Consider the following 18,362-nt stretch of genomic DNA (forward strand, 5'->3'; position numbering starts at 1 on the left):
AGTCGGTCGCGGGAGAGTCTGATGCCCGAGAGGGGCAGGGAGGCCCATAGAAGATGGGAAGTGAAAGAAGTGGAGAGGGGTGGAGGCTGGGGAGAACTAGGGCCTGAGGAAGCAAATGGAGGGTGTCCCTAGACTGGTGATCCTCCCCCCCCCCCCCCCCCCCCGATTCATCCTAGCACCTTCACTCCTGGCTGCTAGGCACGGGCTGGAGACCACACCCTCCAGAGACCAGGGAGATGTGTTGAGCCATTGTGCAAGCTGCTGCCTTCTCCTCAGGGCCCCGGTGAGTGGGGGAGGGGGAAAGCGCTGGGGTCTCCCACGCAGGGAACAGAACGCTTTGTCCATTGTTGTCGCTGTGCGCGCCCCAGCTCCCGTCAGCCGGAATCCAAAGCCGCTGCCCGGCTTACACGCCGGCTCCCTGCAGTTCCCAGAGGTTGAGGCCATACAAGCCCCCAGCACGCAGCAGCTGTGCACGCCGCTGGCCTCCTACCCAGCCTCTCTGAGGGACAGGGACAGATGGAGGCACCTGGGTCCCTTCAGCAGCACCTTCCCTGGCTCAGAGTGCTCCGGCAGCAGCCTGGGGAGAGGCAGCTGTGAGGCTGGATTGTGAGTATCCACCGGCAAGGGGACCCCAGCCTCCCTGGGAAGGGAGGGAGCCATGTGGGGCCACAGAGCTGAGTAGATGACCAGGGTGAAAATAAGCCGTCTCCAATAAGAGCAGTTGAGTCACTGTGCCTGCCCTAGCGATCCCCTGCAGGGATTTTCACTGCATTTCATACCTGTTCCTTCCCGGGGCCCTGCTCCTCTGGTGCAGGGCCTGTTCCCTGTGCCATGGGAGTGATGACACACTGCTCCCATTTTTATAGATGGGAAAACTGAGGCATAGTGACAGGAAGATTTAATGGGGATTACAGTGGATGAGAAGCTGGATATGAGTCAACAGCGTGCCCTTGTAGCCAGGAAGGCTAATGGCATATTAGGTTGCATTATGAGGAGCATTGCCAGCAGATCCAGAGAAGTGATTATTCCCCTTTATTCGGCTCTGGTGAGGCCACATCTGGAGTATTGTGTCCAGTTCTGGGGGGCCCCCACTATAGAAAGGATGTGGACGCATTGGAGAGGGTCCAGCGGAGGGCGACCAAAATGATTAGGGGGCTGGAGTGCATGACCTATGAGGAGAGACTGAGGGATTTGGGTTTGTTTAGTCTGCAGAAGAGAAGCATGAGGGGGGATTTGATAGCAGCCTTCAACTTCCTGAAGGGAGGTTCCAAAGAGGATGGAGACAGGCTGTTCTCAGTAGTAACAGATGGCAGAAGAAAGAGCAAAGGTCTCAAGTTACAGTGGGGGAGGTCTAGGTTGGATATTCGAAAAAACTATTTCACTAGGAGGGTGGAGAAGCACTGGACTGAGTTCCCTAGGGAGGGGGTGGAATCTCCATCCCTCGAGGTTTTTAAGTTTCGGCTTGACAAAGCCCTGGCCGGGTTGATTTAGTTGGGATTGGTCCTGCCTTGGGCAGGGGGCTGGACTTGATGACCTCCTGAGGTTTCTTCCAGCTCTATGATTCTATGAAGTGACTGCCTGAATCACAGCTCCGGAACGCTCCCTTCCCCCAACCTTCCCGCCATGCCAGCCAGGCCCTGGATCTAGGAGCGCCTGGTTTGCATGGCCTGTTTGCTCCTTGGCATCTGGGTCACGGCTGCCACCACTGTAGCCTGGCGGGGCGGGTGTCTGTGACCCTAGATGCCCTTCCCCTTCCCCCCCTTCCAAGCAAAATTGGATTGAGACCCAGTCACAGTTGCCAGGTGAGTATCACACGGTCACTTTGGGGCAGGCCTAAGATAGAACTAGGCCTGAGAGGCTCCCTGTCTGCGCCTGAGCCCCCCAGCCTTGAGGGGCCAGCCCCCGGCTGCTGCTTCGCTCTGACTGGACCTTGGCTCTGGCTGTGGTGAGCCTGTGACACTACAGCTCCAGAAAACACGGCTCGCAAGGTTTCTGAGCAGAGAACAATCCCCATTTCCCCCCCCTCTCTCCACCCTGTCAGCGACGGCTTACGGCCAGAAGGGACCAGCTGATGATCCAGGCTGGCCACCTGTATATCACAGGCCACTAACCATCCTCTCCCCACCCCCCCAGAATTAGAAGAAAGTGTTTCTGCCCTATTGCAAGCCACACACAGAACAGGAAGGACTGAGGTGCACCAATCTCTGAGGCAGAGGCTGGGATTAGTGAGCTATTGTAATTGCCATCAGGCAGATTTGAACCTGGGACCTCTGGAGCTAAGTATAGGAGCCTCTATAGCAGGGATGGGGAACCTTTTTTTGGGTTGGGGGCCATTGATCCACACACACAAAAAATCAGGCAGGGGCCGGACACACGGGAGAAGCAAAAAAACCAGACAAACTTTCACTGATGTAGCCCCCCGATTGAAGAGAAAAACATTCCTCCCCACACCCACCAGAACCTAGGGGGGCTTAGGCTAGCTGATTGTGTGCTCTGGCCCCATGGGGGGCATTGAGGGCTGGAGCACCAGCACAGCTCCCCAATGCCGTGAGGGAGGCTTGCTCCCCAGGGGCTGGATCCAGCTCTAGGGCCTTAAGGCCCCACCCCTGCCCTATAGCTTGAGCTATAAAGCCAGCTGGTTCTCAGCTTAGGCTGTAGAGCTCCCTTGTTCTTATCTCTCGCTGTAAGTGGTCTAAGTGCCACAACATGGGACAGTGAACCACACTAGGTTAGGTGTGGGAGTTACACTATATCCCGATGATCCCAGTCAAGGGTGCACCCAGAGTGGGAGAGATGCAGACCCTCTTCCCTCCAGGGCCCAACCTGGGGTCGCCCCAGCTTCACCCGGGCTTTTGAACCTTATTCGTTTCCATAGGGCAGGAGGGCGGCCCGCTCAGAAGCAGGCGTCATGGTCTCCAAAGGCTGGAGTGGGTGGTGTCTTTTCAGTGCCTCCTTGGGACGGCTGGCCCGGTTCAGGAGCTGTCAATCAAGCCGAGGGGTGAGAGCACCTTGTCCTAGCCGGGGACTGGCCGAAGCGCAGGCTGCGGGACAGGAGCTGCCCACCAGGTGGTACTGTTGGGTTCCCTCAGAAGAGTCAACTCTTCCCAGGGGACACGGGAAAGGGACACAGAAAGGTGAGTCCAAGAGGGAACAGAAATGGGGCGAGGGGAGGAGGGATGAAAGCAGGAGAGTGGAAGGAGACAGACTCTTCGCTTTTATCTGTCTGCTCTTTAAGAGGAAGGAGACACTGGGCAGGCTCCGTTCCAGGGTTGGCGTGAGCAAGCACCTCTGCGGTCCCACGCCCCCGGCCAGGGTTCGACAGCCATAGCCAGGGCTGCTGACCCAGCTATCTTTCTACCGACCAGGCCTTTCTGCACACAAGAGGAACAGGGCCTTGGGGCTCTCAGGACCCCTTCTACCCCCACCCCGCATGCCAGACACCCTGCCTTCCAAAGTGCTTCTCCGAGAGCCCCACACCACGATCCTCCTCATATCATCGTAGGACTAGCTCCGGGCCGTGACTCTCCCTCTCCCTTCCTGTATGATGTCAGAGGCAGTCCAAGGGCTCACCCCCCACACTGCCAGCATGGGGCTTGCCTAGAGCGGCACTTGAGATTGAGGCAAAAGGTTCTCAGCACTGGAGCGAAGGGTAGGAGAAACCTCCCGGCCCCTGCTTGGCCCAGGTGAGTCACAGCCGGAGTCCCTGTACGACACAGTATGACCAGGGATGTGGGAAAACAGCCCCTGGCGCAGACAGTACATGATCTGGAGACTACTAGTGGGAAGGGGGGAAGGCTCCATCCTTGGGAAATGCTGCAGACAAACATGGCAATGAAGCTGATGGAGAGGGGTGTAATACAGAGAGGACGGTCTGGCTAGCTCCATGGGGGGCAGGTATACTAGGTGGGGGAAGGCAATGCCTTCCCAGATAGCTAGGCATGGCCCCGCCCACACTCCACCCCCAGAACATCTACAGCTTCAGAGCTCTGGGCAGAAGCAGCAGGCCTTCTGGGGGTGGAGCGTGGCTCCCCCTGGGCTAGGTGCTACCCGCCTTCCCCATGCTCCAGGACCAGAGAGGCTTGGGCTACATGCCAGTTGCCTTCCTCATGGTGCTCTGGAGCCCGGGAGGCTCCTGTGGGAGACATGGGGGGGAGTTGATGGCTTGCACTGTGGTGCAGGGGTGGGGTTAGGGTTAGGCTTGTCTCCCCCAGCCCTACAGTTACCCACAACCCATGGCAACCTCCCCACTTGCAGGATTACCAAAGCGGTTTCTTTAACCTGGAGCAGGAAGCCAAGCAGGAGCATGGGGTAGGGGGCTGCTGGAGAAGGCTTTGCAGAGGCAGACTGAAGGGAAGCAGAGGCAGACTGAACAGGGTGAAGCGCGAATCTTTTTTCCTAGTCTGTTAGGAGTTCCTTGTGCAGCGCAGGAAGAAAGTGACTCTTGACCCCTGCCACACACCGCTGCCTAGAGATTAGATAGCCTGATTGTCGTTATTGAGCTTAGACTTCTCCCAACCGAGATCAGGTCACCGCTGTGCGAGGCGCTGTGCAGACCCCATAGAGCTGACTCTGGCAGACAAAAGTCAGGACAGGAGGGGAAACTGAGGCACTGAGCAAAGAAGTGACTCGCCCAACATCACAGCAGTTCAGAGAAAGAGCCAGGAACAAAATCCAGACCTCCATACACCACTACCCACTAGTCAACACAGTTCTTCCCCTGCTCTCTGCTCTCCATTCTGGCATTCATGTCTATCCTCAGGAGATCATGATGGAGGGAGGTGGCGGATTGGTCACAATTCTCCAGAAGTTGTAGACTTACCAGGAACTCAGTTATTGGAGCGGTGTTGGACTAATATCCGTCTACCTCATCCCCCCTCCCTTCACCCGAGGATTGCTCCCAGGGCTTGCGGGAACAGAAAAGAGCTGGCCGCAAGGCCCTCTTTCCTGTTTCTATGCTGGGGCTGCCAGGCCTGTTCTGCAGGAAACAGCTTGATTTACGGCGCTGTTATTTATGACCCCAACATATGTGTGGTGGGGGGGCCCGGGTTGTTTCCCAAGCCTCGGGGATGGCTCTCAGAAGACCGGATGCAGCACGAAGGGCTTTTATGGACAGTTGTGCAACACCTCTCGGGGCTTGGGCCGAAGCCAAATGCAGAGAGCATTCAACTGTGCAAGAAGGACATCGCGCCCATGGGACGCCTCACGCTTGCAGAGCCAACGTGAGCGGCACGTCTAACTCAGAGACCCTTTATTTGCTGGACATTGCCCAGCAATCAGTGCGGGGAGGAACGGGCAGCCAGCAGGCTCCGTTTGCAACCAGACGCTTCACAAAGATGGGAAGAACTGGACGTCAGCAGGAGCTGGGGGAACAGGACTCTGGTGTTGGAGAACATGCAACCCACTGCCCTGCAAATGGGCTGAGTCAGGTGGGCAAGACAGGGACAGCTTGGAGGCAGGCCTTCCAGGACAAAGGAGCCTGGGGTAACTCACACATATGCTGGGTGTGGGCCACGGTCCCGTCTAGTGGCATCAAGATAACTCAGCGAGAATAAGTCTGTGCTACAGCCTTAGCCGAAAACTAGCTGGTTTTTAGCTCATGCACGAAGTTCCAGAGATCCTAGGTTCGATTCTGCCTGTTGGCTTTATGTGAGCACCTGCAGAGGTGAGATCAGGTGAAGATCCTAGGACCAGCCAGCTGGAAAGTCTGGTAGGGAAGGTAACCAGTAGGGAGTAATGATAGAGGCATGAAATAAGGGCAGCCTGCGGGCTCTGAGGTGGTTTGAGTTGACACTGAATTGCTTGGTCAATAAACAAATCTCTGGAGAAGAGGCGTGGTTTTCTGCACAGGTGGGAGTCGGATTTGGCGTACACCCCAGTAAGCTGCCGGACCTGGGGATCTGAGCCAAAGAGCCAAGTCGGAGCGAAAGATACTTGGGAAACACCTAATCAGAGGGGTGAATTAGACATGCTCCATGAGCTTAATACATGCTATTAGTAACACTAATGATACATTCATTATGCGCTTCTCTGCCCCAGCGAGCGAGGTGCTTAATGTAATAACACAGGAGCCGTCATGTGGCTGGCCTATCATGAGGAAGGCATGTCACAGTTGTGCTTATTCTGTGTGTCAAGCCATATTTCCCCCTTTCCGCGTCCAGATGGATCCAAAGGTGTTTTTCTTGTGCTTTTCCACCGCCTCGGCACTGATTTCAGGGCTGTTATTCTCGGCTCCCTGGAGCGGCCATAAAATCCGAGCCCATCTGTTTGCGTTGCGTTTCCTCCTTTCAGTGAGGGACTTGATGGAAAAACTCCCTTTGTTAAATACCACTTGACTATTCAACCCTCTGTGTCTTTGCTAAGGGAAACTCATGCTCAAGTGTGTTGTGTCAAAGCAAACAACGCCTTCCCCCCCCCCCCAAATAAAAAACTCTACCAAGTCCAACCTTTGGACATCTGCAGAGCATGAACTCTTCTTAGACAGCTGGCATAGAAATCAGCTCGAGAGGAATCCAGTTTGGACTAACTTTTGGAACAGGACTTCGGTCTCAGCATTGCCAGGTGCCGCCAAGGCCTCCACAGTTTGTACATTAGGGATGTAAGCAACTAGTAGACTATCTGATAAGCTTATGCTAGTGACTAGTGATGCAACTAGTCGCTTCCTCCCCCTTGCTGCCTCTATCAGAGAGGCAGCAAGGGGGGAGAGCAGGAGCCAGATTAAAAGCCGGTTCCCCCCAGCACCATCTCTGCGGCAGGCTGGGGAGGTAGAGGCACAGCGGGAAACGGCACGAGCGGGGATTGAAGCAGTCGCTGCTTGCACCACTTCTGCTGTGATTCTGCTTTTGAAATGTGCAAGAGCCCCAGTGGGGCTCTTGTACATTTCAAAGGCTGAGGCACCGCAGGGAGCACTGGACCAGCACCGGCCCTATGCTCCCTGAGGCACCTCAGCCTTTGAAATGGAAATCTCACTGACTATTAGATTAGTTAATTAATCTAAATGTAACATCCCTATTGTATATTACAGGGTGCTCCATCCAGGGCCATGTGTCAACCTCAGCTGTAAGACTGAGAGACAGCCGCTCTGAAGAGACGGAAGAATCTTTCCTCCTACTGGCCCTGCAACTTCAGCCAGAAAGGCGATTTTTCCCAGCTTCCAATGCCACGTGAACCAACGACACATCGGTTTATTTAGGCTGCCTGTACATTCAGCATCTTGTGAAGTGGGGTCCTAATGTAGTGGAGGCAGCTCGGCCCTGCCACGATATCAGTATTCAATAAATAACAACAAAAAAACTACTATGCCACCAAGCACAGGAAATCCAAGAAGACACCATGTGGGGGAACCTTTTTTGGGTCAGAGGCCACTGACCCATAGAAAAATCAGTCCGAAGCCACACGCAAGTAAGAAGCAAAACCAAAAAACTAAACCCTCACTGACGTGGCCCCCAACTGAGAAGCAGAACGACCCTCCCCACATTCCTCTCACACAGCACAGCCTAGGAGGGTCCGGGCTAGTAGATTTTGTGTGCTCCAGCCTTGCGATGCAGCAGCAGGGGCTGGAGTGCCAGCACAGGCTCCCCAATGCTGAGGGAAGCCCTGAGCCTTGGAGACCGGATCCAGGCAAGCCAGGGGTCACATCCAGCCCCCGGGCCCGAAGTTCCTCTCCCCTGCAATAGATGTTAGAAACAGAGAGTTTGCAGTCCCCATTTGGACCACTGGTCCATCTAATCCAGCAGTATCCAATACCTGATGCCTCGGACCAATTGTGGCCCAACCATGGCTGTGGGTCAAGTGTAGCTCGGCATTCATGATTTTGGTCCTACAGCCAATCCCAGTTCTAATACACAGGTGCCACCTATAGAATATAGGCTCCCGAATGCAACTCTAGCAGCCTGTTACAGTCTGTTTCCATGTCTCCCTCAAGTGGAGGGCCCTGCTATTTGCAACTAACGGTGTGCCTGTGTAACCCACACACCAAGGCTACATCTACATTGCGCATTCTTGCGCAAGAAGTTATGCAAATGAGGCGCGGCGATGAATATCGCCACACCGCATTTGCGTACCTCATGAGCCGCCATTTTTGCACAATGGGCTTTTGCATAAGAAGGAGCAGTCTACAGCAAGAGCCGTTCTTCCTGAAAAAAAGCAGCAGAACAGCTCTTCTTCAAGAGGAGGGTTTTTCACAGAAAGGAGCTGTGTAGACAGCTCCTTTTTGCGCAACAGCCCCTTGCACAAAAATGGTGGCTCATTAAGTATGCAAATGAGGCATAGCAATATTCACCGCTTTGCCTCATTTGCATAGTTTCTTGTGCAAGAAAAGGCAGTGTAGACGTAGCCTCCGGGTAGTACATCCCAGTGGCCTCAGTCAATACATCCACCCCCTGTACTAAGGGTATTACAGCCCAGCAGCCTCAGTCAATACGTCATAGGAAAAGCTCCCTCCATTTGGGGGTATCTAAGGAGGGAATAGGGGGACCCAGGCTCTTTCTGTCCACCAGGTCCCAGCCCAGGGCCCTGTTGGCAGTGGCGTGGCCCACTGCTCGCTCAGCAGGGAATCAGCTGAGTGCATGGGGAGCAATTCCCGCCCTGGGCTACTTCCTTCTGGTACTTGGCAGATGCCTTCTCTGTATGTATGCTCACTCTCAGCCCTCAGCTTCTCTGGTAGCCGCTCTCGGCCCGGCTGTTGCACCGCGGTCCACCTGCACTTCCTCCCCTGGAGCTCCCTCCGCACCCCGGCACTCAGTCCTGACTGTGCTGCTCCAGAAAGTTTTATAGCTAGTCTCCAGTTGGAGCATGCCCAGTAGGGCTGGGGGGCAGGGCCCTCTCAGCCAGCTAGGCTGGGCGGAGGGGGAGGGGGGTGACTCCTTCAGCTCCCCTGCAGGGCTGATACACCCAGTCACAGATGGGAAGGCAACAGGGAAAGGCTCCACCAGTAGATCCCTGCACGGATAAAAAACTTGTATCTGCATTACAAAAACGAGCCTTGGATATCCACAGCCACATCCGCAGATGCAGATCCCCGCAGATATAAAATGGATTTCCATGGACTTGCAGGGCTCTAGTCATCAGCTGCCAGAGTCTTTCCTGCTCCCTCCATCCTGGCATTGCTTTTCCCTGCTTTGTGTAGCCACACACCACAGCATGGACACAGCTTGCGTTTCACTCCGCTGTGTGGCCAGAGGTGCACTCCACCCAGGGCCCGTGCAGTACCACGTAGAAGTAACCTAACACATTTGCTTCTGTAGCTCACATGGCGAGGGTGGTGGGAGAGTGATTTAAGAAAATGGCTAAAATTACCTCTTTGATGTTTCAGGCCGGGCAGGGGCAAGGTAGGCACGAAGGGTGTGCAGTGATGCCCTTACGTTACATTGGGCTTAGTCTAGGAAAGTACATCAAGGTGTAACCAAAATGAATTACTGTTTGCTACTAACGGTCGCTGAATGTCTTCAGTCAATCCACATGGGAAGTAGCCCAGGATGGCTCGGTGCAGATGTTTGCAGGCTACAGTTTCCATGCCTGATCTGTTACAGAGCATTACCAGCCGGCAGACAGCACACACCTTGGTGGAGGTCGTCGTACGGCCAGGTCTTCTTACTGGAGGGAAGGGGTGAGCAAATGTGTTATTCCTTATCTGAGAAGTGTGCACCTGCCTCATTCCCCAAAGGGTCAATTCCATTTACCCGTGTTTACCCTCAAGCATGCCCCTGGGTAAGGCTTGTCCTGAAGAACATAAGAACATAAGAACGGCCGTACTGGGTCAGACCAAAGGTCCTTCTAGCACAGTATCCTGTCTGCCGACAGTGGCCAGCACCAGGTGCCCCAGAGAGGGTGGACCGAAGACAATGATCAAGCGATTTGTCTCCTGCCATCCCTCTCCAGCCTCTGACAAACAGAGGGCAAGGACACCATTTTATCCCCTGACTAATAGCCTTTTATGAACCTAACCTCCATGAAATTATCTAGCTTCTCTTTAAACTCTGTTATAGTCCTAGCCTTCACAGCCTCCTCTGGCAAGGAGTTCCACAGGTTGACTACACGCTGTGTGAAGAAGAACTTTCTTTTATTAGTTTTAAACCTGCTACCCAATAATTTCATTTGGTGTCCTCTAGTTCTTCTATTTAGGGAACTAATAAATAACTTTTCTTTATCGGCCCTCTCCACACCACTCATGATTTTATATACCTCTATCATATCCCCCCTCAGTCTCCTCTTTTCTAAACTGAAAAGTCCCAATTGCTTTAACCTCTCCTCATATGGGACCCGTTCCAAACCCCTAATCATTTTAGTTGCCCTTTAGTTGCCATGAAGGCCCCTTGTTCAATCCCGTGGATGGCTACTGGTGTCTGAGAGCAGGCAGCCACGTTGGGCTACAGAATGCTCCATCTGTCCGCCTGGAAATAAGCATCGCTTGCTGGGATCTATATTTACCACAGGCTGCTGCTCTGCTTGAAAGCCACAGTGACTGCAGTATGCTCAATTTCACACAACTGAGCAGGGCTTCCAGTAAGTTACTCCAGGGCCTGCATCTGGACCAAGTGGGGGCAACTCTGCTTCTGAGGAAGGCCACCATGTTGTCCCAAAGCAAGTGCACAAGGCCCTATAAGGCACAGAAAGGTCCCTCCCCCCATGCATGAGAAAGTGGTTCCAGGCATCAAGTTCTGCCCCCATCTCAGAAGTCCGGCAAGCGGAAGGACTAATTTGCCTTTGTGTCTCTGGTACTGTGGTGTCGCCTGCTGCTGCTGATGACAAACCCCACCGGTATTTCCTGGTGTTTGCTAAAACTAGGCCTGACTTGGAGACGGGTTTGAAAACCCTTTGCATGCTGGGAAGTCAGGATGGAGTGCCGAACTCCAGAGCTTGGACCAAGTGTCCCTTCTGCCTCCTGCCACAGAGTCGCTTGCTGCCACTGGAGCCGTCCTAAGGTGGGGCTCACCTTTGCTTCACCCGCTCAAGTGCCCAGCAGAGAGCAGCTGTTCTCTCGCCGCCAGTCCCTCGTCTCCCTCTTATCGAGGGGGGAAAGTCTGATGAATAACTAGGGAACCGAAGGCTCCATCCTGCAGATTAGAACAAGCCTTTAAGGAAGCAGCACTGAAATAATCACACATCTGCAACGTGCCCAGCTCTCCCTTGGAGTAATGGGGGGGGGGGTGACCGTGGGATCGCCCGGGGGATTCTGTCAGCCCCACCCTCCTGGCGGTTGCCCTGAAGTCAGGGAATGAGCCCAGCCCAGCCTCCATTTCCAGGCAGACTGGATCTGGATTTGCTGGGAGCAGCAATGACTTGGAGCATTCTGATTCTCACTCCCCTCCCCTTGCCAGCAATTAAGCCCTCCTGGAGCAGTATTGCACCCGAACAATTCTCCACATGAACTATAGCCCCCTCCCGTGGGCGAGCCCCGGTGTATCTGACTTCCCTAAGGGAGAGTGTTGCTCCCTTAGATGCATTAACTTCACGGGGCTTTGGTTCTGGGAGATCTGCGGACATGACAGCTCCCTCATGGACCACACCCCATGACTACTGCATTCATTCTTTCATAACTGCCAGGCCCAGGCGAATAGCAGCGGGCTGCTGAGTCAGAACGCCCCAAGGACCGTGGGATTAGAAACCACTGAGTTTCCTGCACATCCCTCTGCAGCACTAGCAGGGAGGATGCAGGGATTGGGGCGTAGAGCCAAGAAGGCCGAGTGTTGCTGGAGTACTCCTGATGGTCAATGCTCCCAAAGCACAGGAAGAGACTCCAGGAATTCTGACCACGTAGAATCATAGAGCTGGAAGAGACCTCAGAAGGTCGTCAAGTCCAGCCCCCTGCTCTAGGCAGGACCAATTCCAACTAAATCAACCTGGCCAGGGCTTTGTCAAGCCGAGACTTAAACACCTCTAGGGATGGAGACTCCACTACTTCCCTAGGTAACCCATTCCAGTACTTCACTACCCTCCTAGGGAAATAGTTTTTCCTAATATCCAACCTGGACCTCTCCCACCACAACTTGAGACCATTGCTCCTTGTTCTGCCATCTGTCACTACTGAGAATAGCCTCTCTCCATCCTCTTTGGAAGCTCCCTTCAGGAAGCTGAAGGCTGCTATCAAATCCCCCCTCACTCTTCGCTTCTGCAGACTAAACAGACCCAAGTCCCTAAGCCTCTCCTCATAAGTCATATGCTCCAGCCCCCTAATCATTTTGGTTGCCCTCCGCTGGACCCTCTCCAGTGCGTCCATATCCTTTTTGTAGTGGGGGGCCCAGAATTGAACACAATACTCCAGATGTGGCCTCACCAAAGCCGAATAAAGGGGAATTATGACATCTCTGGATCTTCTGGCAATGCTCCTCTTAATGCAATCTAATATGCCATTATGTAGCACTTTAAAGACTAACAAGATGGTTTATTAGATGATGAGCTTTCGTGAGCCAGACCCACTTCCTCAGATCAAATAGTGGAAGAAAATAGTCACAAACAGAAAAACATCAAGAATGACATTTCTAACTTGGGGTATGACTACACTACCACCCTAGTTCGAACTAGGGTGGTTAATGTAGGCAACCGAAGTTGCAAATGAAGCCCGGGATTTTAATTTCCCGGGCTTCATTTGCATCTTGCCGGGCGCCGCCATTTTTAAAGCCCCGCTAGTTCGGACTCCGTGCCCGCGGCTACACGCGGCACGGAGTAGGTAGTTTGGATTAGGCTTCCTATTTTTTGTTGCTCTTCTCTGGACCTTCTCCAATTTCTCCACATCTTTCTTGAAATGTGGTGCCCAGAACTGGACACAATACTCCAATTAAGGCCTAATCAGCACAGAGTAGAGCAGGAAAATGACTTCTTGTGTCTTGCTCATAGCACTCCTTAAAAATAGAGAGAGGTGCTGAGTATTTACAATAATCATCACCATTCAAACAGGGGCTGCAGGGCTGTGGCCCCAAACCTCTGCAAATGGGGATGTTTTTCTAGTGCAGCATCTCATCAGAGTCCCAGGGATTTGTGGCGCAGGGGCATTGTTCCTCGTAAGCTGGGCACTTGTGCAGCCACTAAGGAGAGATTCAAATGCCATCCAACTGATTAGCAGAGCGCCCACAGGCAGGTTTTTGTTTCTACTAGTGGTGCACGTCTGCACATACCTCGGTGCACGTAGAAAATTATTCCACATGTAGATGGAAAAGATGAGAGGGAACATTGCTCAGGGGTGGTTTCTTTTGCTGGGTGCAGAAGATTGTAGTTCCCCCTCTGGAGGGAGGTCAGCCAGGAATAAGCTGGGAAAAGAGCAGACCCATTCTACTGTGTCAAGAGCTCTCTTACTTTGCCCTGAGAAAGGGACCCGCAAAGGTCCTCTCCTTCTCGCTCCCTCTTTCCCTTCCCCATCACTGTCTGCCTGCTTATACAGGTGCCCTCAGGGCCCTACAACAAATGCCAAACACCAGTGCCCCTGCTCCATTGCTCCCCTTCCCTGTCTCCCCCTTTTCCGTTCCTCACACCCACTCACCATTTCAATGCTAACACCTCTCCTGGCCCGACAAGTGTCACCGCCAGCCAGAGCTGCCGTCTCTGAGTGGGGAAGAGGGCGTAGGCGGGACAGGCCTCAGGTCGGCCTGTATTCAACTAGGTGTCAGGTTACCACTTACGGGGCCTATTTCTGCCTGACTGTCTGATCCCCACCGCCCCCTTTCCGCTTGTGTTACTGTGCTAAGCTTGGCTTGTGCTAGTTTCTCTCCCCACCTAAGCTCCTTAAGTCACTGATCCAGTTAAACCTTAGAAATCACTTTGTTTTGCCCTGAAAATTAATGTCGCTATTTCCTTGGCCTTTCTGCTCCTGGCACCCACCCTGGGTTAGCCACTTCGGCATTCGACGGACCAGCCACGCGACTCCTGTGGAGCACTGAGCTCATGGGATAGTTAGTTATATGGATGCTGCTGAGCCACTTGGGGGGGCATGGACCGTCCAGTCTCACACTAATGGGGCGGCTATGGAAAGACCCCAGTGCTGGGATACAGTGCGGCCTGTGTAGCCCATGCTGACTATGGGCAGCATCCTGGTCCCTCTGTGGGTGGCTGGGTCATTTAGCTCCAGCAGAAGAGGCTGATGTATTTAGCTCAGCAGATGCCAGCACCCCCCAAAACACCCACAGAGCCAGAGCCAACAAGCATGTCCCCCCACCTCTACCCACACATCTAGCCTCTTGGCTGAGAAAGCCTCACGGCTTCATTATGGGTATGTCTATACTTGCAGCCTAATTCGAACTAGGACTGCAAATGTAGGCAAACTACCTGTTATTCCTCCTGCAATGAGGTTTAACAAGTACTTCAAACTAGAGCTTTATTTTGAACGCCCGTTTCACTGCCACGTGTAGACGTGGGCAGTTACTTTGGGCTTGTAAATTTCAAAAATGGCACTCGGCCAGGAAGATGCAAATCAAGCGCAGGATATTTAAATCCCAGGCTTGATTTGCAATTCCGAATGCCTACATTTGCAGCCCTAGTTCAAATTAGGCTGCAAGTGTAGACATACCCTATGTTAGTGCCACTCGCAATGAGACACACAGACATGCCCCCATCCAGGAAGGTGTGGGTGTGGTCAGGGAATGGCTCCACCCCTCAGTCACCTGCCTTTTCAGCTCGCTCCCCAGGGGGGTATCCCAGAATGCCTTGTGCCTGCCTCAGCTGTTTGCTATTGGCACAGTATGCCTTCCTCCCCTGCCTGGCTGTGGTTATCAATCTGACACCACATTGGTGGGGAGGGAGCGGAGAAACTGGCAGAATTTGGCTGTTGCCTTCTCCCCTCACATTGTGTTTTGGAAAAAAAAGAGTTCCCCCCATAATTAGAACAAGTTCTTTAAGGGAAATGCCCCAATTAAAACCCCACATCCCTCCTGCTAAGTGTAGATTTGAGACCCCATATTCTTGTGGCCTTATTTCCAAGAAACCTGGGCAAGATGAGGGGATGTTGACCCCATAAGAGCCCAGCATGAAGCAATCCCAGAGAATTCCCAAACATAGAGGTGAGTCCTAGTCCCAATCTGGACTTTTCCGAGGGCTCAAAGAGAACTCATTCTTGTCCCCTGTCCTGGCTAGTCGGCTTAATGCTCTTGAGCGCATCCCTTAGAATAGCGGCTGCACACAGCCGGCAGGCGCAGCAAGCTCATCGTGCACCATCTGGCTGCCCACATCTGATCGCACTCCATCCCTCCCGCTGCGGCCAGACAGGCTCAGAGCGGTTTTACATTACGGACGTTAATGCCTCTTGGCAGGAACTGCTGCCTCCTACAGAGGAAGCGTTTCTGTCAAGAGCCCTGGACAGCCTCAGAGACAGTTCTGACGCACGGCCCAGAGGGAGTCCCCTGTTCCCCAGCCCCAGGAATGCCGGGCGTGAACGCGCCCGGGTGATGATGGAAAGGCTGAATTGTGCAGAACTGCTCAGGCTTCTGGCTAGACAGGGATCCGCAGGGGGAAGAACAAGGATTAAATGCAGGCACAAGGAATCCAGCCACAGCCAATGCTTTAACTGCATGCCAGACTCAGAGTTTTTACTGCCATATTGGATAACCTCTAGAAGCCCCAGTTGTGAGCAGGAAGCTGTGTTGCTAGGTGCTGTACAAACATAGATCAAAGAGATGGCCCCGCCCTGATGAGACAGTTATAACCTACGCAAGGGAGGTGAGATCAGGCGGATACAACAAATAGCTGGGGAAAGTACCAGGTAACAAAGAGACAGTCAGCAGGATCAGCAGCTGTCACAGCCCACTAGCTGTCTAGGCACCGCCACGTTTGTTGCAGGCATCACACGGCGTTTGTGCAAGAAGCGCAGGTTTCAAGGCCTTGCCATTTCAGTTCTGTCATGGCATGTGGGGTTAGCACAGAATTCCTAACCAGGATAGTGGCACTAACACGGATCCACTGCTGTCTCCTCCGCACAGGAGGTCGTGCTGAAGGAAAAGCCAGCCACGGTAAAGGCATGGTTCAGATTTTCCCAGAATGCACCAGCATTAACACAGGCATGCAGCATGACAGGGACAGAGTGGTCCTGGGAAAGCAAATCTACCCTCAAATACTGTTTCAAATAGGGTGATTGCTGGGAGCAGGGGAGAGGGAGAGGCAGGGCCGCCCTGAGGGTTTATGACGCCCTACGCAGTACTATTAAACGGGTGCCCCTATGTCCGACAACAACTGTGGGGCAGACTGCAGAATCCTAAGCAAACGTGGTTACATGCCACTTTGATGGCAGCCTGGCTGAATGGGGCTGTGGAGACGGGGGCCGCCAGCCCTAAGCACCTAGATTGCACAAGTCAGGCCTTAACAAAATTGCGATTTTAAGCTTAAAAATCGAAAGTCTTAAACTTGGGGAGGTTTTCTTGTTATTTGCCTTGGAGATGTCAAGGTTTAGGGGCACACAAAGCTCCCGTTTCCAGGCTTTTCTCTTCCTCCACGAAGGCCAGCCATTTACTTTATTGAAAAGAGGCTCTCCCCTTCCATTTTTAATTGCTTGACTCCAGGGCTGTGTCTAGACTACATGCCTCTGTCGGCAGAGGCATGTAGATTAGACAGATCAGCAGAGGGAAATGAAGCTGCGATTTAAATAATCGCGGCTTCATTTAAATTTAAATGGCTGCCCCGCTCTGCCGATCAGCTGTTTGTCGGCAGAGCGGGGCAGTCTAGACGTTCCCCTGTCGACAGAAAACCTTTTTGTCGACCGCCCCGGTCAACCTCATCCCACGAGGCATAACGGGGCGGACGACAAAAGGGTTTTCTGTCGACAGGGGAACGTCTAGACTGCCCCGCTCTGCCGACAAACAGCTGATCGGCAGAGCGGGGCAGCCATTTAAATTTAAATGAAGCCACGATTATTTAAATCGCGGCTTCATTTCCCTCTGCTGATCTGTCTAATCTATATGCCTCTGCCGACAGAGGCATGTAGTCTAGACACAGCCCTGGAGTTGGGGCTTGAGGACTGGAAAGTGAGTGAGGCAAACACCATGAGGAAATGTCTCCTGCCCATATTGAATTGAGGTTTCAACCCAGGTTTGAAATCAGTGTTGTGTGCTGAGTGAAGCTGCTGAGCTTCTGAGCCTGGCACACACAAGCTATGAACTGTTTGAGGTAAAACAATTCTGACCCATGGCTGGTTTGGCTGCTGTCCAGATGGGACTGTACAGGGTTGGTGGCACCTCTATTACCTCTTTGGTCTCTGAATCCCTGCCCCCTTCATCTCCGGGATCAGGGGTGTGATCAGCCCATCAAGTGACAGTCTGAAGGGGATCGCTGCGACCCTACCTGTCACAACTGCATTGACCGAAATACATTAATCTTGACTCTAAACCCCTCAGGAAAGTGAGTTATTAAATTGATAGCGGGGGCAAGTTACATCAATGGGACTGAAATTTTAATCCAGATACAGAATTAGCTCAACACAAGACACTGCTACGTCTAATCTGCAAGCCTCTTTCGAAAAAGAGCATCTAGACTACAATCAGTACTTTCGAAAAAGCAAGCCACTTTTTCGAAAGAGAGCACCCAGGCAGTCTGGATGCTCTCTTTCGAAAAAGCACAGTTTGCATTACATAGTGCCTTTTTTCAAAAGAGATAGAAATGTAGCCGTGTTAGTCTGGTGTAGCAGGAACAAAAAACAGGACTATGTAGCACTTTAAAGACTAACAAGATGGTTTATTAGGTGATGAGCTTTCATGGGCCAGACCCACTTTTTAATTGTCTCCTTTGGTATATATGGTTGTGACAATTTTCTTCCACTATTTGATCTGAGGAAGTGGGTCTGGCCCACGAAAGCTCATCACCTAGTAAACCATCTTGTTAGTCTTTAAAGTGCTACATAGTCCTGTTTTTTGTTCCTTTTTTCAAAAGAGTATTTTTGAAAAAAGGCGTTCTTCCTCATAAAATGAGGTTTTCCACAGCTGAAAAAACTGCCACGTTCTTTCAATTTACTTTTGAAAGAACGCGGCAGCAGTCTAGACGCAGGGGAAGTTTTTTCGAAAAAAGGCCCCTGTGCACTCCATCCTACATAACATAAGAACATAAGAACATAACGGGCGTACTGGGTCAGACCAAAGGTCCTTCTAGCCCAGTATCCTGTCTGCCAACAGTGGCCAGCACCAGGTGCCCCAGAGAGGGTGGACCGAAGACAACGATCAAGCAATTTATCTCCTGCCATCTCTCTCCAGCCTCTGACAGACAGAGGCCAAAGACACCATTTTATCCCCTGGCTAATAGCCTTTTATGGACCTAACCTCCATGAAATTATCTAGCTTCTCTTTAAACTCTATTATAGTCCTAGCCTTCACAGCCTCCTCTGGCAAGGAGTTCCACGGGTTGACTACGCGCTGTGTGAAGAGCTTTCTTTTATTCGTTTTAAACCTGCTTCCCATTCA

At 52.6% G+C, this 18,362-nt stretch overlaps 2 long non-coding RNA genes across 2 annotated transcripts; one reads left to right on the forward strand and one right to left on the reverse strand.

Annotated features, from left to right (window-relative positions):
• The first annotated feature begins 412 nt into the window (after positions 1 to 412).
• On the forward strand, positions 413 to 7,273 carry LOC142819917 (uncharacterized). Its single transcript, XR_012897603.1, has 3 exons — positions 413 to 606; positions 2,876 to 3,134; positions 7,022 to 7,273. It is a non-coding gene; the product is annotated as an uncharacterized LOC142819917 (long non-coding RNA).
• Positions 7,274 to 7,305: 32 nt separating this feature from the next.
• LOC106732755 (uncharacterized) lies at positions 7,306 to 16,404 on the reverse strand. Its single transcript, XR_001369019.3, has 3 exons — positions 13,110 to 16,404; positions 10,931 to 11,051; positions 7,306 to 9,591 (listed from the first exon to the last, which is right to left on the reverse strand). It is a non-coding gene; the product is annotated as an uncharacterized LOC106732755 (long non-coding RNA).
• Positions 16,405 to 18,362: the final 1,958 nt, after the last annotated feature.

Source organism: Pelodiscus sinensis, chromosome 25 (assembly GCF_049634645.1).
Source record: "Pelodiscus sinensis isolate JC-2024 chromosome 25, ASM4963464v1, whole genome shotgun sequence".
In the NCBI taxonomy this organism is placed as follows: Eukaryota; Metazoa; Chordata; order Testudines; family Trionychidae; genus Pelodiscus; species Pelodiscus sinensis.